Source organism: Bos taurus, chromosome 11 (assembly GCF_002263795.3).
Source record: "Bos taurus isolate L1 Dominette 01449 registration number 42190680 breed Hereford chromosome 11, ARS-UCD2.0, whole genome shotgun sequence".
Taxonomy (NCBI): domain Eukaryota; kingdom Metazoa; phylum Chordata; class Mammalia; order Artiodactyla; family Bovidae; genus Bos; species Bos taurus.
Window position 1 is genome coordinate 31,609,328 of NC_037338.1, and position 26,246 is coordinate 31,635,573.

A 26,246-nucleotide genomic window follows, 5' to 3' on the forward strand; every position below is an offset into this window, starting at 1 on the left:
TTTATTTTTTCATGAGATAAAAAACATCACTGGCTTCTAGGAAATATCCTGGTCTTAAAGAAACACTGTAATGGTATATGACTTGGATAGAACAATGCATTTTCTGAGCAACCACTGATTGCTACAAGAATGTAATTCAACAAATTCTCATTCATGTGCTATTTGAATGACAATAAGCTAATACCACATAAAAAAATAAAAAAATAAAAACATTATGCCTCATCCTTCACAACCAGTGATGGAAGATGTTCCTTTTGTATCAGAAGTCCTTTTCAAGAGATCCCATAGGGAAGTCAAATCTTGGGATGATTCATGGCTTCCAAGCCTGTTGCCTCCTTCCCACACAGAGATTTCCAAGGCATGCAGAGGTACTGCCTGGTACAGCTGGAAAGAAGGATGAGAAATATTCCTATGAGACTGAATTCAGCTCAGTGACCTGTTTAGCTTGAAAAGGCCTGAGAAGGATGCAGATTTTTGAAAGAAATACAAGGTCACTTACACTAATATGCCTTTTAAAGGATTTAAACAGGGGAGAAATATATTGCTAGATAAAGATAAATGTGTTTCATTTTTCTTCGAAATTCTACCTTGCAAGGATAAACAAAATGAGGAAAAAGGCAGCAGAATGGACATTAGCCTGTATTTTCTTCTCAGATAGTAGAGAATACAAATTTCAGAGCTGAAGGCAAAGACATTCATCCTGTCAGCTCTGTGGGGGAGGACAGAAAAAAAGCAATATGCTCTATACTTCATTTCTATTCTAACCATCAAATCTCCCATGGTTTCCCCTTAAAATATAAAAATGAAAACAAATTGCGTTCAAATGCTCAAGGAAAAATAAGAAAGATGTGGTTTGTTTTGTTGTTATTTCTTTATAGTTCAAATATGTCTGTGCCCCCCCCCCTTTTTTTTTAAAGAATGACACGTTCTCCCACTCGAGATGCAGTAAGTCTGTGTTCCCGGGGGAAGTCAGCAATCAGCAAGATTCTGTGCTGTATTTGAAGGCTGTGATGAGGTCAGACAGGGCCAGGGGCCTGTCAGTGTTCTTGCACAGACAATGGAGGGGATGAAACACACAGCTGATTGGCAGTGGGCTCCACAACCACTCACCAGCATGATGACATGGCAGACCTCCTCTAGGGCTCTCCTTGAAGCTGCCCCCCCTGCCCAGGATTAGCACAGTTCTGCTCTACTGTCATCATTTTCTAAAAACATCCATTGCCACCTAACAGAAGAGACTGTCAGGAGTTGAAAATTTTGTCTCCTTTTAATAATTGATTCTCTTTCCCTGTAACCTTCCCAGTACCTGACTGGCACTCAGGGGCTATCCCAGAGGATCTATTTGGAGGAAGTTCACACAGCGTGTGTGTTCAACCGGGATCCTGGGCTGCTACTGCTAGCAGAGATTAGTATCCAGAGTACATACCTACCGTATTCTCCCAGGGATAGAATGTGCATAGTCACAAGGAAATGTGCTTCCAAAGTACTAATAATTGCTATACCATCTTTATCATTATTTTCCAAAGTCTATGCACCACCTAAGCTGTTTCTATTCATCCATCCATCAATCAATCAATCAACCTTTGTTTCTCTTTCCTTCTCTTTCCTTCATTCTCCCTTCCTCCCTCTCTGTCTTTCCCTCCTTTCTTCTTTTTCCATTCCTTCCTCCACCTTTTTCTTTCTTTTTTTCTTCCCTTCTTTTCACAAATGAAAATTTTAAAAGGGAAATTTTATCATTGGATTACCTGGCAATAAAAATTAAAAAGCAATGAAAACAATTTAAATTGCAATTAAAACAATTTTAATTGCAGATCTAAGCCTGAGGCTTGACAAGAGTCTTATTCTTGATGTAATCAGAAGAAATGGAAAGAGAGTAGATTTTTTTTTCCCAGTATCATTTAATATTGGTCAATGCCTTGTGCATTTGACACTTAAAAGCTCACATCTGTTAGCACCAGAAGAGATAAAACACTAAATTAAGTTCCATTGTTGTTGTTTTAAACATAATCATGGTTGCAGGGTCACTCATAACATACTTATTTGTTTGTTTATTCAAAAAATTCTTATTGAGCATGTGATCTGTGCTCAGCACTGTTCAAGTTGTTGGTAAGAAAAAGCAATAAAGCAAACAGACAAAACCCCTCCCAACATTCTCTGAGTTGAGATTAAAAATACATAAATAAGCTATAAGTAAAATACACAGTGAGTGTGCAAGAGACATGGGTTTGATAACTGAGTCAGGAAGATCCGTTGGAATAGGAAATGGCAACCTGCTCCAGTATTCTTGCCTGGGAAATTCCACGAACAGAAGAATCTGGCAGGCTACAGGCCATGGGGTTGCAAAGAGCCAGATACAACAGAGTCTAAACACACACACACACAAACAGTGAGTTCCAGGGAAACCCTATAATAGAAAATACTAAAGCAAGAATGGAGGATAGAGAGCACTGGGGTGAGATCGGGGTACAGTGGGTAAAGAAAGCCTCAGGCAGCAGGAACAGCACATGTAGAGGACATGTCCTCTCCACTGGAGGGCTGGGGAGTGAACCCTGGCAGGAGCAGAGTGGGCGAGAAGAAGCGTGAGACAGAAGGGGACAGATAGGTAACTGGAGGGATGGGTGGCTCCTCTTTGGCCTTGCAGGCCACTTTGGCTTTTACTCTGCAGAGAATAATAACAGGCACACAAAATTTGCCTTGATTGCACCCTATCTTCTTGTAGCAATCTTCTCTCCCCATTGGTGGCTTTCCTACTCCTGTTGCCTCTCAGATGGCCTGCAGTATTTACTCTTGATTTTCTGTGGGGTCCTGTTCTTAGGAATCGATCTGGAAAACACACTCAGAGTTAGGGGGCTGCTATCTCTGGAAAGTTGAAGGGGGGTGCATTCCTTTAAAAACATTCTCTCCTGAGTGGGTTCATGTCAGTGCCCTGATTTTATATCCTATTGCAGAGTCAGGGAGAACCAAACCCTTTACAATTTCCAATTTTCCACACTTGGGTGTGTGGATTAGTTATTTAACCAAAAGGACAAGGGAAAAACTGTAAGGAAAAACTGTAGAAAGAGCACATTAAAACAGCTTCAAATTTATGCAGAAATATAAATGAGGTGAAACTATATATGATGACTCAGAATACAGCCATCAACTTTGTGATTTCTGGGTTGGAAGGAATAAGATTCTTGCAGATACTAATTTTCCATGGATTTAGGGAATGAGGAGCTGGCTGCATATTATGGGGGTTTGAGAAGAGTTGAAAGTCTCCCTGGGTGCCAAATGCTTCCCATATTTTATCATGGTGCAGGAAATTCGGATACAAGAAATTGATTATTAAATGTAGGTTATCTGGGAATAGTGACTTAGTACTTCATAACCAGTAATTGATGCCATAACTGAGATTAATCCGTTTGGTTGGCTTATTTTCCAGTGAGAGATAAGTTCCATCATTTACTAGTTCAGATATAGAAGAAAGGGGAGAATTCTGGAACGGTATAGAAAATGGAACTCTATCTATGTGGGACTAAAGCTTGTGTGTGTGTGTGCACGTGCACTCATGCACCATAACATTGTAGGGTTAGGGATATCTCCCCACCTCCTAAAACAGCACCTGGGACATAATAGTACTCAAAATACATTTTTGATTTACTCAATAAATGGATCATGAAAAGATGAGACTAAGTGAAAGTTAGGTTATAAATACCTCTCAGGGGGTATTTTTGACCAAGGAGAAAAAAAAAAAAATGGCTGCTTGAAGTGACTTTCCTGAGGACAGGGCTGATATATAGTGATATGTGTGCTGGTTGTTAGGGGAGCGGCAGTGGGTGGAGCAGGGTAAAGAGATCACCAAGCAAGCCTTGTAAACTTTATAATCTATCTCAGATTCAAAAAAAAATATATATATATCTGTAAGCAGTCTATAGACATGGCACTGATTCAAGGGCCTGAGGGCCAGGCCCTCCTCTGCATCTCCTTTGCTCAGAGTAAATAAGGGACTCAGATCTTGTTTGAAGAGAGAATGTTTTGTCACCCAAGGTACAGATGAGTTTTGGAAGTCCATGTTTGCAGAGACAAAGAGAAAGAGAAGTGGGAGCGGGGAGAGAGAGATACTTCCAGTATTTTATTTCTTTTTACTTATCTATCAGATCAGATCAGATCAGTCGCTCAGTCGTGTCCGACTATTTTCGACCCCATGAATCGCAGCACGCCAGGCCTCAGTACCACACTTCTTGTAGGATCTTATTTCCCAGACCCAGGGATCAAAACTGGGCCTTTACAGTGAAAACACCAAGTCCTAACCACTGGACTATCATGGAATTCCCTCCAGTACTTTAAAATAGGCTACTCAGTTGAGGGAACAACACTGGCCTAGAATTGTACTAGTATAAATGAGGCCGACCTCAATATGAGGCAAACCTGAATTTGTCTGATGCTTATATACTTGGGAATATATCTCCTGCGGGACCTTTTAAAAACATAGGTCTCTAGGCCCACAGTGATACAGCTGTAGCGAATTCCAACTCATTTTTTTGTTTGTTTGTTTCAAATAAATTTTTCCAAGTTGTAAACTTGGGAATAAGATATTACCTGGGTAGGGATCAGGGCCACATTTGACAAGCCTCTTAGGCTTATCAATTTCATCTTCCTCCTTTGAAAGATAGAAGTACTGACAGTAACTTCCCTTAAGGTATATAACATTAGAGGATCCAGTACTCCCTGTACAGTTAATGTACAGTTTTGCTTTACCATTCACCAGCTCTGCAACTTTGGTTCCATGCTCTTCTTAGTTCACACTTTTTATGTAAATCATCCCCTATCTCACTGGACGAACGCTGGGATTTTAGTCAGGTATTCAGAATTCTGCACTGCTACCCACTTGCTGGGCAGTTTGCAAAAGGTCTCTGAAGCTGGTCTGCACATGGGTTATGTGTGTTTGTAGTTTCTTTTCATCTGAAAAAGGAAGACAATATCTATAATGTATCACAGGATTGGTAGGAGGACTAGGATAGTGTGATGCCTTTAAAGCACTCAGCATCATGCCTGGCAGAGTGAAAGCACAAACCTTGCTTTTGGGTTAGTTGCATTCCAACTGAAGTTCACTGTGTAAAATGAAATTCTATTTTAATTATGAGAGGAACATGCAACAAGAGGCATCAGTAGCAAAAGTATGATTTGAGATTGTTTTAAGGGTAGGACAGCAAACTGTTTCTGCAAATAATTTAGGGGCAGGAGCAGGAAAGAGGGACCTTGACTATGAATTTGAAAATAAGTAACATATAGTCAAGTCCATCTCGAGAACGCATTCTCAACACCTGCTCAGAACACTGGAATTTTAAACCTTAAGTGAACCCCCAAACCAAGGTTGGGCATAATTAAATAATTTGCCTGAGATCATAGAATGGCAGACCTAAGATGAGCTGAATTCTATTATGTTGTACAGATGTTTAATATAGTTCAAATGAGTGAAAAGTAACTACAATAGCAAATGTAGTTACTTAAAATATCCACATCACATTTATGCTCTATATCCCCAATTTTTAGGCCTGCTGAACTTCACCACCACATAGTAATCTAGTCTCTGATTACTAGAGGTTAGTAATCAGCCTCTAGCCTGGTGGTTTGTAGTATTAGTGCAGTGACTGAAACATACGTGAGTTTCTTCATTTTTGAATGAGAGTTAAAAATGGCATCTTTCAAGGAAGATCACAGACTTATGTTCAAAGGACTCAGCACAATTCCTGAAGCACAGCAATTGTTAAAATTTTGGTAGCTGTTAATATTATTGCTCTTCGTTGTTTCCTTAGAAAATGGATCAGTGTTTTCCTCTTCCAAACATGCATTTAAGCTGAAATCCTCACCATAAATACAATACTCTGACCCTATAGAAAGAATTTCAGGGATCAGCTGGACAAGGAAGTGATTTTCATGATGAAGTACTTCTTGGAACGCCTGATGTGGACTTTGATGATTCTAGAAATCTCCAAGAATGGAAAGGAACTAATGTTGAGGATACAATTACTACTCAGAATTCGTGTTCTTCCAGACAACTTATGTACATTTTCTCATATTTCCTTACAACACTTCTTTTAGGTTATCAATAATCCTATGATACAGATGAAGGAACTGAGTTTCTGAGACATTAAATAACTTAGCGCAAATCATAATTAGTGGTAGAGCGTGAATTTAAACTCTACTTTGTCTTCTTCTCTTCTCCCTCTCTTCCTCCTTTCTCTTTTTCTTTGTCTCCTCTCTTAAGCAGCTGAAAGTTTTCTAATTAAATTATTTTATTCTTGCAACCAGACAGCAATTGCTTGTTAGTCACTTTCTCTACAGTAGGAATGGTGTTAATATACAATAAGAATGATGATAAAAATTTAATCTTGGAGGGTGAGAGATAAAGATGCTGACCTAAGTAACTTTGGGAAGTAATGGAGTCTGTAAGACTGAAAGCAACAGAAAGTGTACATAAGCACTGTACTGCAGTATGGGTTAAAAGTCTGATAATTCTATCTAGGTATAGTGTACGACCAACCTAGATAGCATACTGAAAAGCAGCGACATTACTTTGCCAACAAACGTCCGTCTAGTCAAGGCTATGGTTTTTCCAGTGGTCACGTGTGGATGTGAGAGTTGGTCTGTGAAGAAAGCTGAGTGCCGAAGAATTGATGCCTTTGAACTGTGGTGTTGGAGAAGACTCTTGAGAGTCCCTTGGACTGCAAGGAGATCCAACCAGTCCATTCTGAAGGAGATCAGCCCTGGGATTTCTTTGGAAGGAATGATGCTAAAGCTGAAGCTCCAGTACTTTGGCCACCTCATGCGAAGAGTTGACTCATTGGAAAAGACTCTGATGCTGGGAGGGATTGGGGGCAGGAGGAGAAGGGGACGACAGAGGATGAGATGGCTGGATGGCATCACTGACTCGATGGAGGTGAGTCTGAGTGAACTCCGGGAGTTGGTGATGGAGAGGGAGTCCTGGAGTGCTGCGATTCATGGGATGGCAAAGAGTCGGACACGACTGAGCGACTGAACTGAACTGAACTGATAGTGGAATTGAACAAAGTGAAAGTGAAAGAAAGTGAAGTCACTCAGTTGTGTCCGACTCTTTGCGACCCCATGGACTGTAACTAGGTTCCTCCGTCCATGGGATTTTCCAGGCAAGAATACTGGAGTGGGTTGCCATTTCCTTCTCCAGAAGATCTTCCTGACCCAGGGATTGAACCCGGGTCTCCCTCATTAAGTACTAAATGGATGATAGCCAGTGGCAGTCAGGGTTTTCACTGTTGCAGTGGGAGTGGATTACAGATAAGCATGAGGGAAATACCATAATGATCCCTGTGGTCATGGATGAGAATTGGAGACATGAGTATAAACTCATGTTTAGCCTACTATCAATATAGATGGTTATATATAAAAATGTATATATATATGTATATAAGCACTAGTTAGGATACATACATATATTCCCTTGCTCTGTCAGAGGAAAAAGCCTAGAAGTAAGGACATTTCAGTCACCATGAGCACATCAGACTCTTAGATCTTTGTTTATAATACCATTCTGTGATACAAGAAATCAGGGCTTCTTGGAGAAATATCTGATTCTAGGAATGCAGCAGAAATATACAGAATAAGTTACATCTTAGAGTGTCAGGAAGTACAAAAGTATCAAAGAGAAAAGAAACAAAATACAATGATGGGAATATATCTCAGGGGCACCGAAGTCAATCAGAAACAGTTCCCAATGGCCAAAGATGGAAACATTGGACAACAATAAAGTAGTATTGGATTATAACCTAAAGTATAAAGTAAATGTCTGTGAGTTTGTACTAATATGATGAAAGAAAGGGAGAGAGAAAAAAAGAAAGAAAGAAAGTTACATCTCCTGAACCGAAGAATTCCAAGTAGTTTAGGTAGCTACCCTACTCTCAGAGATGGAGCATACCTTTGTACTTGTTAATTGTGGACTATACATTGTGAGTTCTTTCCAAAGAATACAGCATGGAAAAGGAAAACAAGAATCACTTTACAGTTCAGAAGTTTGATACAAATGCCTCAGCCAGGATAATCAAGGTCAACATCAACTATATTGTCATATGTAAGTCTCATGGGTAGTATGTACTCTTGATTTGATGGGATGCAAATGACTGTGCTGCTGCTGCTCCTGCTAAGTCACTTCAGTCGTGTCTGACTCTGTGCGACCCCATAGACAGCAGCCCACCAGGCTTCCCCTTCCCTAGGATTCTCCAGGCAAGAACTCTGGAGTGGGTTGCCATTTCCTTCTCCAATGCATGAAAGTAAAACTGAAAGTGAAGTCACTTAATTGTGTCCGAATCTTCGTGACTCCATGGACTGCAGCCTACCAGCCTCCTCCATCCATGGATTTTCCAGGCAAGAGTACTGGAGTGGGGTTCCATTGCCTTCTCTGGCAAATGACTCTGCCTTTGTGGTTTCCCGCCCCCCACCCCATCCAAAATATCTGTTAACCCAGTGTAATCATATTAGGACATCAAATAAATCCAAATAGAAGAATATTTTACAAACTACTTGACAACCCTCAAAACTTTTCAAGATCACTAAAGTAAGGAAAGTCTGAAAAATTGTCACAGACAAAAAAAAGTTGTCACAGTCTAAGGGGACATGATGACTAAATGTAATGTGATATCCAGGAAGGCATACTGGAATGGAAAACAATGTTAGTAAAAACAAGGAAATATGAACAAACTAACAGTTAGAACTGGACATGGAACAACAGACTGGTTCCAAATAGGAAAAGGAATACGTCAAATCTGTATATTGTCACCCTGCTTATTTAACTTATATGCAGAGTACATCATGAGAAACGCTGGGCTGGAAGAAACACAAGCTGGAATCAAGATTGCCATGGACAGAGGAGCATGGCGGGCTACAGTCCATGGAGTCAAGAGTCGGACACGACTGAGCAAATTGAACTTCACTTCACTTGGGAGATATCAACATTTAAAACATCTGCCTATGAGAGAGAATTAAATCCATGGAATGAGACCAAAGAGAGAACAAGTATGGAGAAGGAAATGAGCCTAGAACAACCTTGAGGAACTCTAAGATAGATTGTCAGAGCAGAGTTAGGTGAGCTTGCAAAATGAATTGGACAAGAACAGTGAAAAGATCAAGAGACAGCAATGTCACAGAAATCAAAGGAAAAGACTGTTTGAAGAAAGGAGTGGTCTACCACATCTCTCTGTTTGACTCCTCAAATTTTATGTAATTATTTTATATTGTTAGGTTAATCATGTTCCCATTATGGCTTGCAATTGTAATCTCTTTTTTTGTCTGGCTATTGATTGTGAAAAATTGATAAGTATCTTTTACTATTGTGATCATGTAAAAACCCAGGTCTTCCGCACATCTCCCACACTGCATGCAGATTCTTTACCAGCTGAGCCACCAGGGAAGCCCAAGAATACTGGAGTGGGTAGCCTATCCTTTCTGCAGTGGATCTTCCTGGCCCAGCAATCCAACCAGGGTCTCTTGTGTTGCAGGCAGATTCTTTACCAACTGAGCTATCATGGAAGCCCAACTGTTACTCACTTAATACCATTGCATCATGACTAGTCAACAGAAAAATAACAGAATTCTGTATCAGCACAACTACCATTTAATAGAAAAACGTGTAATCACTTTTTAAAATCCAGCTGCATATCAGAATTATCTTGGAATTTTTAAAAAAATACAAATGCCCAAGTATTGTAGGCTCCAGATACATTTCTAATGAGCAGCCATGTTTAAAAACAACTGAACTGTATGATGACCCTTTATTTTTATCTAGTTTGTTTTACTTTTTCTATTTCTTTTTTTTTCTTTTAAATTTTATTTTATTTTTAAACTTTACAAATTGTGTTTTGCCAAATATCAAAATGAATCCGCCACAGGTATACATGTGTTCCCCATCCTGAACCCTCCTTCCTCCTCCCTCCTTTTTCTATTTCATATTCAGTGCTTCCATAGCATTTATGTTTTCTGATTTCTCCATCTCTTTTTTTTAATGTTTTTTCAATCCTTTATCAAGGGTAGAAGAAAAGCAATTATATACATATATAGGAATATAATTATTGTATACATATATAGGAATATAATTATATATATATCAGATCAGATCAGTCGCTCAGTCGTGTCCGACTCTTTGCGACCCTGTGAATCGCAGCACACCAGGCCTCCCTGTCCATCACCAACTCCCGGAGTTCACTGAGACTCACGTCCATCGAGTCGGTGATGCCATCCAGCCATCTCATCCTCTGTCGTCCCCTTCTCCTCCTGCCCCTAGTCCCTCCCAGCATCAGAGTCTTTTCCAATGAGTCAACTCTTTGCATGAGGTGGCCAAAGTACTGGAGTTTCAACTTTAGCATCATTTCTTCCAAAGAAATCCCAAGGCTGATCTTCAGAATGGACTGGTTGGATCTCCTTGCAGTCCAGGGGACTCTCAAGAGTCTTCTCCAACATCACAGTTCAAAAGCATCAATTCTTCGGTGCTCAGCCTTCTTCACAGTCCAACTATCACATCCATACATGACCACAGGAAAAACCATAGCCTTGACTAGACGGACCTTTGTTGGCAAAGTAATGTCTCTGCTTTTTAATATGCTATCTAGGTTGGTCATAACTTTCCTCCCAAGGAGTAAGCATCTTTTAAATTCATGGCTGCAGTCACCATCTGCAGTGATTTTGGAGCCTAGAAAAATAAAGTCTGACACTGTTTCCAGTGTTTCCCCATCTATTTCCCATGAAGTGATGGGACCAGATGCCATGATCTTCATTTTCTGAATGTTGAGCTTTAAGCCAACTTTTTCACTCTCCACTTTCACCTTCATCAAGAGGCTTTTGAGTTCCTCTTCACTTTCTGCCATAAGGGTGGTGTCATCTGCATATCTGAGGTTATTGATATTTCTCCTAGCAATCTTGATTCCAGTTTGTGCTTCAACCAGCAAAGCGTTTCTCATGATGTACTCTGCATATAAGCAGGGTGACAATATACAGCCTTGATGTACTCCTTTTCCTATTTGGAACTAGTCTGTTGTTCCATGTCCAGTTGTAACTGTTGCTTCCTGACTTGCATACAAATTTCTGAAGAGGCAGATCAGGTGGTCTGGTATTCCCATCTCTTTTAGAATTTTCCACAGTTTATTGTGATCCACACAGTCAAAGGCTTTGGCATAGTCAATAAAGCAGAAATAGATGTTTTTCTGGAACTCTCTTGCTTTTTCCATGATCCAGCGGATGTTGGCAGTTTGATCTCTGGTTCCTCTGCCTTTTCTAAAACCAGCTTGAACATCAGGAAGTTCACGGTTCACATATTGCTGAAGCCTGGCTTGGAGAATTTTGAGCATTACTTTACTAGCATGTGAGATGAGTGCAATTGTGTGGTAGTTTAAGCATTCTTTGGCATTGCCTTTCTTTGGGATTGGAATGAAAACTGACCTTTTCCAGTCCTGTGGCCACTGCTGAGTTTTCCAAATCTGCTGGCATATTGAGTGCAGCACTTTCACAGCATCATCTTTCAGGATTTGGAATAGCTCAACTGGAATTCCATCACCTCCACTAGATTTGTTCATAGTGATGATTTCTAAGGCCCACTTGAGTTCACATTCCAGGATGTCTGGCTCTAGGTCAGTAATCACACCATCGTGATTATCTGGGTCATGAAGATCTTTTTTGTACAGTTCTTCTGTGTATTCTTGCCACCTCTTCTTGATATCTTCTGCTTCTGTTAGGTCCATACCATTTCTGTCCAATTATATACATATTTTTAGAAAGCTTATGAATTTTTGACTAAGAATTTATATTTTTATTCTTTTTGTTTGACTCAGTACGAATAGAATGCCAGATTTGTAATTTAAAAAATAGATATTCAACAAGCGACAAAGGTTTACTGCATAGCACAGGGAACTATAGTCAATATAACAACCTATAATGGAAAATAATCTGAAAAATAGTAGATGTGTATGTGTATAACTGAATCACTTTGCTGTATACCTGAAACATTGTAAGTCCACTATACTTCAATTATATATATACATATAAAGGAAAAAAAGGAAAGAGAAGGTTAACAAAAATAGAAGGGAGTGTCATTGGGAATATTTCTGAGAAAAAAAGTGTATGAAGACTAGACATGTCTGGGGATTTAGCAAGAGGAAGCCTGTAATGGATCCATTGCTGCTGTGCCCAGACCCTTTGGGTCCCTTTTTACATCCATGCACTCTTCCTTGCTTTGTTGCTGTTAAGTCATTAAGTCCTGTCTGACTCTTTGTGACCCCAGGACTGCAGCTTGCCAGGTTTCCCTGTCTTTCACTATCTCTTTGACTCATGTCCATTGAGTCAGTGATGCCATCCAACCACCTCATCCTCTGTTGCCTGCTTCTTCTTCTGCCCTCAGTCTTTCCCAGCATCAAGGTCTTTTCCAATGAGTTGGCTCTTTGCATCAGGTGGCCAAAGTATTGGAGCTTCATTTTCAGCATCAGATCTTCCTTGCTAGAGGGCTTCTATTCTATTAATAACAACTCATACCTATGGCTGTCTTGGAAGGACTTGTATCAAGCTGAAGCCATTTTGCCTGCAATTGCAGACCACTTTTTAAAAAAGAAGTTATTGCAGTATAATTGATTTACAATGTTTTGTTAATTTCAGATGTATAGCGAAGTGAATCATATATATATGTGTGTGTGTGTGTGTGTAAATATATTCTTTTCAGATTCTTTTCCCATATAGGTTATTACAGAGCATTGAGTTCCCTGTGCTATACAGTAGGTCCTTGTTAGTTATCTACTTTATATATAGTAGTGTGTATATATTATATCCCAAACTTCTGAATTTATCACTTCCCTGAAAGTTTCCACTTTGGTAACCATAAGAGAGATCTGTGAGTCTCTTCCTGTTTTATAAATAAGTTCACTTGTATCATTTTTATTCCACATATATGTGATATAGTATATTTATCTTTGTCTTACTTCACTTAGTATAATAATCTCTAGGTCCATCCATATTTCTGCAAATGGCATTATTTCATTCTTTTTTATGGCTGAGCTATATTCCATTGTATACATATACCACATCTTTATCCGTTCCTCTGCTGATGGACATTTAGGCTGCCACTTTCTTACTTTGTATGAAATTGCCATTTTTGCATCTGATTCTGGGAAAACATCTTAAAATAAATTCCTGTTTTTAAAAGTTTTTTTTTTTTTTTAAGAAAACTCATTTGAAATGGGGATAATTGAGAAAGTGCATCCTTTTTGCTTGAGATTCTCCCCTTTAAAGGGTAGTGTTATAGAACTAAAAGTCTAAGATCACAATTTGCAGACCACTACACCACAATAGGCCACTTTTCCAGGAGGCCACAGAGACCCCCTGAGCCCTCATTATTAAGGACAGCCATGGTATTCAGTGTCTTCTCTTTATGGGAGGGGTGTGTGTGCGTGTGTGTGTGTGTGTGTGTGTGTTTGTAGGTGAGTGTGGCATAGAGAATATGTTTGTGTTTCTATGAGGGGCCAAAATATGGAGGGAATCATGGCAGATACCAAATTCAAGGGCCAACAAAGAAATGAAGAAGAAAAGGAGAATCAAGGTGAAATGTGTAGAAGCAAATGCAAGTCTAACTACTTCCGGTACATGGGAGGGAGAAAGCTGTGGAGGCCTACAGGGGCTATGTGGCACTTACATAAGCACACCTATGCCCACACACTGTGTGAGATGTTTGAATACCTGACACGTGTGACATGTTGGAATGCCACTTTTAAAGGGGGAGCCTTTAGAGAATCAGAATAATATCATTTCAGAGAGAAATGCATCATCAGTGAGCATTTGAGAAGATAAACTGTCCGTTTATCAATCTAGCAGAATCAGATATTTTGATCTAATTTCTCAAAATATATCATTCATCAAGATAAAGATCCAATCTTTAACATTTTAGATTTGTGGTATTCATTAGATTATGAGAGGGTTTACTTCTCACAGCCAAACAAATCAAAGACAGCTTTCAGGCAAAGACTATACAAGCATATTAGTTTAAGCAATGATACCCTATGGCAACAGAGAAATCAATCAAAAAATTTTTTTGGATTAATTCTTATATATTATGCTTAATTAGCCCGTACAGAAGAAATATGCCTTTATGTTATGGATGGGGCAAATGTGTTTTAATTGCATAGATGATTTAAAGGGATCTGGGATGAGGAAAAAGCAGAATACAGCAAAGGCAAAACGTGTGAGGTTATCCGTTAACCTACTTACATAACCAGGCTGTCTGGAAGCACTCGTGGAGATGGCTAGCTGTGCACATGTGTGATGTCAGGGGAAACAGGGCATCAGATGCCCTGTCTTTCTCTAGCTAATTTCTCACGTCTCTAACAAAGTTTTAGGGTACACTGGCATGGCAGTCATTGCTCTCTGTATCCAGTATGTGTTTTTGCCTGAGACAGTTCCACACATATCCCATCCTCAAGGAAAGAAATTTTGCCTAGAAGCTCTCACTGACAGGACTTGGACCAAGAGTAGATACTTTCTCAAGGGCAGGCCAACCAAAGGCTAATCAGTAAGTCAATATGTGCAAAAGCCATTGGAAGAATCAGAGTTTGGGTTATTAGCCAGTTAATTTGGTCAGTTGTCTATAAAATTCTGATGGGAACATTTTAGAAGATTTTCTAGATAGGAGGAGACACATGGATAGGAAGAAGGCAAGCAATGAAGGAGATCATGGGTTCTATGAGAGATGCAGAGACTAAGTTCCCAAACTATTTTGGATCCTAAATTCTAATTCCTTAATTAGAGTCTCACCTTTTAAAGATTATTCTTGAGTCTCTACTCTTTGCAAATGAAAGCCCCAACAGTATAGGGAGACATTTGGATCCAGAAGGAAATATCGACTTGCAGTTAGAATACATGGGTTTGCACCTTAGTTCTTTTATTTAATAAGAGAATTTGGACCAGTAATTTAGTCTCACTTGGATTTAGTTTCCTATGATATTACTTTTTAGAGGTGCTGTGAAGACTAAGTGAGCTAATGTGTGTGGTAGATGAATGGTAACATATTTTACCCATTTTCTGGTTTAAAACTGTATCTATGTAAGTGTACTCTTGGAGAGGATAACACTGAATGTTTAGTAAGAAAATAAAGAAGGGCCTGTACCAGTTACCACGTCCCAGAGGGGATGGGCAAGGTTAAAGATGAGGATGGATTATGAGTCTTGATACCTGGTAGACAAAATTAATTGATATACTTATTTTCCATGGACTTAAGACATGTTTATTTTAGATTTTCTGAAATACTGACTTAACTAAAGTTCCTAGGCTAATATATGAGGGAAGAGAGGGTCTGAGTTTCTCAGAAGACAAAGTAACATCAATTGAAGTCAAAATTATTGTTTACAGCAGTGTGATGAACAAACCGAAGCTGTACAAACCCAAGCTGGATAGAATTTTGAGTCAGTCATTTAAGTACATTCTTCTTTTTAACCTTTGGAGAAGCCAAGAGATGTGAATGAGTTTGCCTGATTCTTTACACAGTTATGGAAAAGTTCAGAACTTTTTTTTTTCTTCTCTGCTAGAGGAACTGTTACAAAGGTTTTTTTTTTTTTTTCCAATTGGCTGGTACCTACTTATCATTTTTCCTTTCATTACACCTCTGAAGCATAGAACATTTGATTTGGAGGTTGAGGCTTGAGCTGAAAACTAGAAGATAGAGAAACAGATCTAGTTCTAAATCTGGAAATTCAAATCAAAGAGCCAAGTGAGAAAAGCACAAATTAGTGGTCATCCTTCTATACTCTGCACTTCAACCAAACTGCTTTGGCTCATCTAGGCTATGGATTTAATACAGGATTCTTAAATTGAGAGGTTTCTATTGATTTTTTCCTTTTGGGGCTCACCATAGGCAGTTTGAATTCTAGATGTGTACTGTATAAGGTTACTACTGTTTGTTTTTTCCAAAATTGAGATTATAATCATTGCTGAAGAGGTAGAAGTGATGTTCTTCTAGGGGGAAAAAGAGGGGGGGAAAATGAGGACTCATTATAACTCAGTAACAGTGATGTTGAATATGAAATTTAGCCCTCAGGCAAGCTTTTGCAAAGGTTCAGATCTTTTTGGCATAAATTTTTTCTCTATTCTGTGAGTCTTTTCTGTACTCTTTACATATCTCGTACTTCTAAATAATAGAATTTTAGAGTTAAAAGAATTTTTAAATTCTTGGATAATTTCTATCCTCATTGAGGTGAGACAACTAAGGCACAAAGAGAATACTGTGACATCACACAGATATTCGGAGTCATAGGCAGAATTACATTCCAGAGTTCTTAACTCTCTCCCAGGGGGACAGCAGTCTTTCATTCACTACACCATCTCTTATGCTGGCTCTGTCAGTTCTACAAAACACCATACTTCTCCATTCCACCCATCTCTTTGTGCCCGCAGAAATTACTCCTGCCTTAGCTCAAACTCCTCACTCAAATAAGGCACATTAATGTAGAAATCGTCCCAGGCTTTCCCAACTCAGCCAAATATGACATTCTTAATCTGGGTCACTTGTTTAGCCTCAGGGGTATGAACTTTCTTAAATTTAATGCAAAAGTTTGGGCCCAAATGCTTCCTGTTAAACGGTCCATGGATTTCATCAGAGAGATTAAGAACCATGGCTTTAAAACATAAATTGTAAGCCAAATACTTGGCCTTCTTGAATTTGATTAATGGCATTCCTCCTACTACATTCTATTAAGATTCTGTGCATCAGTTAGATATGATACAAGCTTAACAGGGAAATATAGATATTATGACATGGTTCATCAGTTGCCATTGAAATGTCTAGACCTAAATATCTTTTTTGCAAATATGTCCCACCTCTTGAATCTCAAAGTAATGGCACCTTGTTTCTTGGTGATGATGACAGATGGCAGACATAGGAGGTAACACAGAAAGCAGCACCAGATGCTTTGGCCCCCACAAACTTTGAGTCAGACTTGTCAAATGAGCCCTGCTTCCATAGTCTTTCCTGAGGATACTTAGAAACCAGCAAATCCAGTCCACTTCCTCTAAAAAAAAAAAAAACAACTCTGATGTTATTTACTTTTTTGTGGCACAGAGCACAGCTAACTTTTATTCTTGAGCAAGAGTTTTTCTGCACAATCAACTGGTTAACTATGTAAAATCATAGAATTTAAGAAATGCAAGGAAAATCTCCAGTTTTCTCATTTGGCAGATGAGATAACTGGGGTACAAGTCACTTTCCACTCTTACCTGCATACCTCATCCTACTTTGGAAAAATCAGAGGGCCAAATAAGACTACTTATCAGTTCAGATTTGAGTCCAGTACAAATCCTCATATTGTTCACTTTTGCTAAATCATAAGGCATAGGCAGTAAAATGGGCAGCTTGCTTGGATGAGAGGGAATGCTCAGAATGAATTTGTGCAGGTTGAGGTCGGTCTGCAAAATTCTAGGTTTTGACACCCCTTGTATCTTTGTTTTCAATGTAGAAACAGTGTCTATATCAAGTTTAAGAGGACAAGTGTTACAATCATTTATTTGTTCATTAACTTATTCAATGAATATCACATTGGACAGGCCAAGCATTCTGCAAAGTGTTAAGAAGCATACATATAAAATGAAACCAAAATTAAAAAAAAAAAATGAAGTCCCTGAATTAAGTAACTCATAATCTATCAATGGTATTTACTCCTGATATATTTATTGAGCATTTCCTGTGTGCTGGAAACTTCCCTAAGCATTTCAGTTTTTCATTTCATTTAATTTTCTTAACTTTATGAAATATTTTTAAAGTGAAACTGGTTAGGCAAATTGATCTCAGGAACATGTTAAAGTTTTATTAAATGTGATTACATGGAAACTGAAGAAGCATATTAAGATATCTGAAATTGAATTAAGGGTGATGAATGGTGGGGAGAACTTTCATACTCTACAGAAATGATGTTCAGTGTGTTCTAGAAATTAAGGTCAGTCTGAAAACCGTTTGTTACCTGTCTGAGACCGGGTATGCTCAAAAATTGAGAGAAAGCATTTAGACACTTCTATAGGAATTTGCTCTTGCTGCAACATTCAATGATTCATTGGTCCTCTCATCCCACTGAACAGGATATAGATCATTTTATGGGTTTTTAGACTTATATGGTGAATTATTTGTAGTGGTGTAAGGTAAACGGGTTCTCTAGAAAAAAACAAGCTAACAACAACAACAAACCTCACTTTGATTTGTAGTGTTTTCTCATTTCTGGTATAAATACTCCTGTCATGGCTGATTTCAAGCCACCAATGTAATGTCAAGTACTGAAACTTTACCAATTGGCTCTTCCAAGTTAACACTAGCCAGCTCCAGCACGTCAGCATGTCAGTGTGATCTGCATACTAGTCATGTAAGATAGGACCACATGTTCACCCATGATAGATTAGGTGATGAAAACTAGTTCTGAAGTTACAAGGTCCAGATTACTGACTAGTTGCACATTATTGTAAATCCTTCCTGTTTTTAATAAGTTGATCTAGCTTAACCCTAGGACATAGTGGTTCAGAGCCATCTTCCCCAAGATGCTAGCTGTAAAAGAGAATTTGCCCTTGCCAAGACCCATTCTTTTACTATTTCCCACTCCATTTTCCTGGTAGTTCACTTTGTTTGTGTCATTTTCATTGTTTATCGTATTGTCACTCAGCAGGTAGTTTTCACTGCTGAAACAAGAAGTAGACCAATTGGTAGTCAGTGGCCTTTTTCAATTGGGAGAATTTCAACCTTCAGTTCTGCTAATATTTATTTTCTTATATACTTGGTGATTTTCTCTCCTCCATTTTTCTCTATACAGTTCTTCTGGAACACCTTAGATTTCTTGTTGTTTTTTCTTCTACTTTTTAAAAAAGCATTTTAATGAGGTATAACTGATGTACAAATTCTATAGATAGTTGATGTACACAAATGTGTTTAGACAAAAGTATACATGTGTGAAATTATCACAGTCAATTATATAAACTTATCAATCACCTCTAAAATCTCCTCCCACCCCCTTTGTTTCTATTTTTATTTTCCTTTTGTGGTAAGAGTATTTAACATAAGACCTGCCCTATTAGCAAAATTTAAAATATAGTATTATTAGCCATAGGCCCTGTTTTGCAGAGTAGATCTCCAGAACTTCTTTATCTTGAGTAACAGAAATTCCTTATTCTTTGATCCTCCCTCTTCCCTCCCACCTCACATTCAGTTCAGTTGCTCAGTCATGTCTGACTCTGCAATCCCATGAATTGTAGCATGCCAGGCCACCCTGTCCAACACCAACTCCCAGAGTTTACCCAAGCTCATGTCCATCCAGTTGGTGATGCCATCCAGCCATCTCATCCTCTGTCGTCCCCTTCTCCACCTGCCCCCAATCCCTCCAAGCATCAGGGTCTTTTCCAATGAGTCAGCTCTTTGCATGAGGTGGCCAAACTATTGGAGTTTCAGCTTCAACATCAGTCCTTCCAATGAACACCCAGGACTGATCTCTTTTAGGATAAACTGGTTGGATCTCCTTGCAGTCCAAGGGACTCTCAAGAGTCTTCTCCAACACCACAGTTCTAAAGCATCAATTCTTTGGCGCTCAGCTTTCTTCACAGTCCAACTCTCACATCCATACATGACCACAGGAAAAACCATAGCCTTGACTAGACGGACCGTTGTTGGCAAAAAATAATGTCTCTGCTTTTGAATATGCTATCTAGGTTGGTCATAACTTTCCTTCCAAGGAGTAAGCATCTTTGAATTTCATGGCTGCAGTCACCATCTGCAGTGATTTTGGAGTCCCACAAAACAAAGTCTGTCACTTTCCACTGTTTCCCCATCTATTTGCCATGAAGTGATGGGACCAGATACCATGATCTTCGTTTTCTGAATGTTGAGCTTTAAGCCAACTTTTTCACTCTCCACTTTCACTTTCATCAAGAGGCTTATTAGTTCCTCTTCACTTTCTGCCAAAAGGGTGGTATCATCGGCATATCTGAGGTTATTGATATTTCTCCCGGCAATCTTGATTCCAGCTTGTGCTTCTTCCAGCCCAGCATTTCTCATGATGTACTCTGCATAGAAGTTAAATAAGCAGGGTGACAATATACAGCCTTGATGTACTCCTTTTCCTATTTGGAACCAGTCTGTTGTTCCATGTCCAGTTCTAACTGTTGCTTCCTGACCTGCATATAGGTTTCTCAAGAGGTAGGTCAGGTGGTCTGGTATTCCCATCTCTTTCAGAATTTTCCACAGTTTATTGTGATCCACACAGTCCATAGCAATTACAATTCTGTCCTCTGTTTCTAATGAGTTTTACTCTTTTAGTTTCCAAATATAAGTGAAATCTGGCAGTATTTTTCTTTCTGTGACTGGCTTATTTCCTTTAGCATAATGTCTTCTAGGGAGAAGGAAATGGTAACCCGCCCCAGGATTCTTGCCTAGGAAATTCTGTGGATAGAAGAGCCCGGTGGGCTGTTGTCCATTGGGTTGCACAGAGTCAGACACGACTGAAGCGACTTAGCATGCATGCATGCATTGGAGAAGGAAATGGCAACCCACTCCAGTGTTCTTGCCTGGAGAATCCCAGGGACTGAGGAGCCTGGTGGGCTGCTGTCTATGGGGTTGCACAGGGTTGGACACAACTGAAGTGACTTAGCAAAAGCAGCAGCAATATCTTCTAGATCTATCATGTTGTCACAAATGACAGGATTTCTTTCTTTTATGAGGCTGAATAATATTCTCTTGTGTGTATGTGCCAATTCATCCATTGATGAGAATTTAGGTTGTTTCCATATCTTGGCTGATGTGAATAATGCTGCAGTGAGCATGGGAGTGCAGATACCTCTTCTCGATCTGGATGTCTTCAGGAAGTTTGTGTTTCTCAAGGTTCAGCTGCTAAGAGCTACTTAATACTCTGTGCAGAACACCAGTTATGCAGTCATTATTTTGGTTGGCCAGGCTCAGTTGTACCTCTCTGAATTTTTACTCTAGAGAGGGAAAAAGAGGAAAAACTTTTGACTATCCTCTTTCTGTAGTTTCTTCTCTGCCTCTGACCAAGACAAAAAATCAAATAAAAAATGAGCAAAAGCACACTTTACCAAAGAAGAGATAAGAATAGCAAACATACAAAAATTTTGGTCATTAAAGGAGTACAAATAATACCCATAGTAAGTACCACTGCATACTCAACAAAATGCCTGGGGTGAAAAAATCAGTGGTAACATCAAATGACAATACCAAGGACTGGCCAGGCCCTGGAACACTGGATCCCTAATACATCACTGGTGGGGATGCAAAATGGTACAGCCACTTTGGAAAATGATTTAGCAGTTTTTTATAAAGTTAAATCTATACTTACCATATAACACAACAGCAAGCTTATTACTAGGTATGTACCTGAGAAAATTGAAATTATCCGTACAAAGATCTTCACATGGACATCTAGACAGCTTTAGGTATAATTGCCCCAAACTGAAGTGATCCCAAGTGTTCATCAACCTGTAAACGAATGAAGTTCCCTATAATGGGATACTCCTCAGTAACAAAAAATGAAAGGAACCCAAGGCAAAGATTGTATTAACACTGTATGCTTTCACTTGTACTTACAGATGAATATCTAATTTATATGTAGTTCAAGTCAAAACTATAGAGACAGGATGAGAACATGTCGATGGTTGTCAGTGATTAGGAGTAGGACAAGGAACTGACTTTAAAAACATATGAGCTTCCAGTTATACTGGCTGAGATGGCAGTGTAGCTCAGCTTGTAACTCAGATGGCAGTGTCTGCTTAGCACAAAAGAGAGCCTGATACTCACAGCAGTGGTAGATTGACACCAGAGGCCTCTGTGAGAACTGGTGGGAAGCCCTGGGATCAGTAACCAGAGTTGTGACTCCTGGAAGGTTCCCTGAATCTGGTGAGTGGAAGCCCAGCAGTGGAGTGCAGGCCCAGGAGCCAAACCATGGCAATACCAGTGGCTCCAGTGGAGGCAGCAAACATCAGCACAGCTCCCTGTTGCGCTCTCTGAGGACACATTTATACCATCAGACTATTTCTGAAATAATACATTGAGATCAAGCCCTGAGACTTGGAAGTGGGAGCACTGACTCCAAGACCATAGACTACCAGGGAGTAGTAGATAGAACCCTAGGGAGTATCAGATAGAACTCACACAAAGGAAACCACTTGAATACGAGACCCAGCATCACCCAGGCACCTGTAGCACCCTGTGTAGGATGCCTCATCTAAACAACAAACAAAACAAAAATACAAACCCAGTCATCAGCAGAAGGACTACCACCTCACTCAGGCTTGCCCATCAGAGGAAAAACATACAAACAAACAAAAAATTCAGCACAAATCTCACCCTATACAAAGCTTACACAAACCACTAGATCAACCTTAGGAGGGCAGAAACCAAAAGGAAGAAAGAGTTCAACCTTGAAGCCTGGGAAAAAGAGACCTCAAACACAGTAAGTTTAAAAAAAAAAAAATGAAAAGGCAGAGAAATACTATGCAAATGAAGGAACAAACTAGAAACACAGCAGTCCAAATAAATGAAGAATAAATAGGCAAACTACCTGAAAAATAATTCAGAATAGTGATAGTAAAGATGATCAAAAACCTTGAAAATAAAATATAGAAAATGCAATAATCAGTTAACAAAGGCCTTAAAGAATTAAAGAATAAACATACAGAGACAAACAACACAATTACTGAAATTAAAAACACTCTGGAAGGAATCAATGGCAGAATATCTGAAGCAGAAGAATGAATCAGTGAGCTGGAAGATAAAATGGTGGCAATAACTTCTGAAGATCAGAGTAAAGTAAACAATGAAAAGAGCTGCAGATAGTCTCAGAGACCTCTGGGATGATATCAAACACACCAACATTTGAATTACAGGGGTCCCAGAAGAAGCAGAGAAAAAGAAAGGGTATGAGAAAATTTTTGAAGAGATTATAGTTGAAAGTTGCCCCAACATGGAAAAGGAAATAGTCAATCAAGTCCAAGAGGCACAAAGAGTCTCATACAGGATAAACCCAAGGAGAAACAGGCCAAGACACATACTAATCAAACTAACAAAGACTAAGAACACAAAGAAAGAATATTAAAAGCAGCAAAGGAGAAACAACAACTAAACATAAATGGGAAACCCCATACATTTAACAGATAATCTTTCAGCAGAAGCTCTGCAGGCCAGAAGGGAATGGCAGGATATATTTAAAGGACTGAAAGAGAAAAATCTACAACCAACATTATTCTTCCTTGCAAGGATCTCATTCAAAATTGATGGAGAAATCAAAAGTTTTTCAGACAAGCAAAAGTTAAACAAAATTCAGTACCATCAAACCAGCTTTACAACAAATGTTAAAGGGACTTATATAGTCACGAAATACAAGAGAAGAAAAAGATCTACAACATTGAACTCCAAACAATAAAATGGCCATAGAAACATATATATCAATAATTACTTTAAATGTAAATGGATTAAATGCTCCAACTATATGACACAGACTGATTGAATGGATACAAAAACAAGACCCATATATGTGCTGTCTACAAGAAACCCACATCAGACCTAAAGACACACATAGACTGAAAGTGAGAGGATGGAGAAATATATTCCATGCAAATAGGAAGCAAAAGAAAGCTGGAGTAGCAATCCTCATATTAGACAAAATAGACCTTAAAATAAAGTATATTACAAGAGATAAGGAAGGACACTATATAATGATCAAGGGATCAATCCAAGAGGAAGACATAACAATTGTAAATGTCTATGTTCCCTTGTAGCTCAGTTGGTAAAGAATCTGCCTGCAGTGCAGGAGACCCAGGTTCGATCCCTGGGTTGGGAAGATCCCCTGGAGAAGGAAATGGCAACCCACTCCAGTATCTTTGCCTGGAAAAATCTCATGGACAGAGGAGCCTGGTGGGCTGCAGTCCATGGGGTCACAAAGAGTCAGGCATGACTGAGCGACTAACACTTAACAGTTATGCACCCAACATAGGAACATCTCAATAAGAAAAACACTAACAGATAAAATACAGTAATACAATAAAAGACAGTAATACAATAATAGTAGGAGATTTTTTTTTCAGTAATGAAAAACTGAAAGCATTCCCACTAAGATCAGGAAGAAGACAAGGGTGTCCACTTTAATCACTATTATTCAACGTAGTTCTGGAAGTCCTCACTACAGCAATCAGAGAAGAAAAAGAAATAAAAGGAATCCCGATCAGAAAAGAAGAAGTAAAGCTCTCGCTGTTTGCAGATGACATGATACTGTACATAGAAAAAGATAGTATCAGAAAATTACTAGAGCTAATCAGTGAATTTAGCAAAGTTTCAGGATACAAAATTAATACACAGAAATTACTCACATCTCTATATACTAACAGTGAAAAATTAGAAAGAAAAATTAAGGAATCAATCCCATTCTTGACTGCAACAAAAAGAATTAAATATCTAGTAATATACTTACCTAAGGAGACAAAAGAACTGTACACAGAAAATTATGACACTAATGAAAGAAATCAAAGATGACATAAAGATATGGAGAGAGATTCCATTTTCCTGGGTAGGAAGAATCAATATTGTGAAAATGACTATACTGTCAAATGCAATCTACAGATTCAATGTGATCCCTATCAAATTACCAGTGGCATTTTTCACAGAACTAGAACAAAATATTTAATGATTCATATGGAAACACAAAAGACCCCAAATAGCCAAAGCAGTCCAAAGGAAGAAGAATAGAGCTGGAGGAATCAACCTTCCTGACTTCGGATTCTACTACAAAGTTACAATTATCAAGACAGTGTGGTACTGGCACAAAAACAGAAATATAAACCAATGGAACAAGATAGAACACCCAGAAATAAACCCATGCACCTATGGGTACCTTATTTTTGACAAAGCAGGCAAGAATATACAATAGGGCAAAGACAGCCTCTTCAATAAATGTGCTGGCAAAACCAGACAGCTACATGTAAAAGAATGAAATTAGAACACTTCCTAATACCATACACAAAGATAAACTCAAAATGGATTAAAGACCTAAATATAAGACCAGAAACTATAAACCTCTTAGAGGAAAACATAGGCAGAACACTCAATGACATAAATCAAAGCAAGATCCTCTATGACCTCCATTCCCTAGAGTAGTGGAACTAAAAGCATGAGTAAACAAGTGTGACCTGATTAAACTTAAAAGCTTTTGCACAGCAGAGGAAACTATAAGCAAGGTGAAAAGACAACCCTCAGAATGGGAGAAAACAATAGCAAATGAAACAACTGACCAAGGGTTAATTTCCAAAATATACAAGCAGCTCATACAACTCAATGCCAGAAAAACAAACAACCCAATCAAATAGTGGGAAAAGACATTTCTCCAAAGAGGACATACAGATGGGTAACAAACACATGGAAAGATGCTCAACATCGCTCATTATTAGAGAAATGCAAATCAAAACTACAATGAGATATCACCTCACACAAGTCAGAATGGCCATCATCAAAAAGTCTACAAACAGTAAATGCTGGAGAGGGTGTGGAGAAAAGGGAATGCTCTTACACTGTTGGTAGGAATGTAAATTGGTATAGCTGCTATGGAAAATGATATGATGATTCCTTAAAAAACTGGGAATAAAACTACCATATGAGCCAGCAATCCCACTTCAGGCATATACCCTGAGGAAACCAAAATTGAAAAAGACAGATGTATCCCATTGTTCAGTGCAGCACTATTTACAATAGCTAGGACATGGAAGCCACCTAGATGTCTGCCGACACATGAATGGATAAAGGAATGTAGTGCATATACACAGTGGAATATTATTCAGCCATAAAAAGGAGTGTCTTTGAGTCAGTTCTAATGAGGTGGATGAACCTAGAACCTATTATACAGAGTGAAGTGAGTCAGAAAAAGAAAAAGATAAATATCGTACTCTAACGCATATATATGGAATCTAGAAAAATGGTACTGAGGAATGTATTTGCAGGACAGCAAATGCAAAAACAGACAGAGAGTAGATTTATGGACATGGGGAGAGGGGAGGAGAGGGTGAGATGTATAGAAAGAGTAACATGGAAACTTACATTACCATATGTATGATAGATAGCCAACGGGAATTTGCTATATGTCTCAGGAAACTCAAACAGGGGCTCTGTATCAACCTAGAGGGGTGGGATGGGGACAGAGATTCAAAAGGTAGGGGATACATGTATACCTATGGCTGATTCATGTTGAGATTTG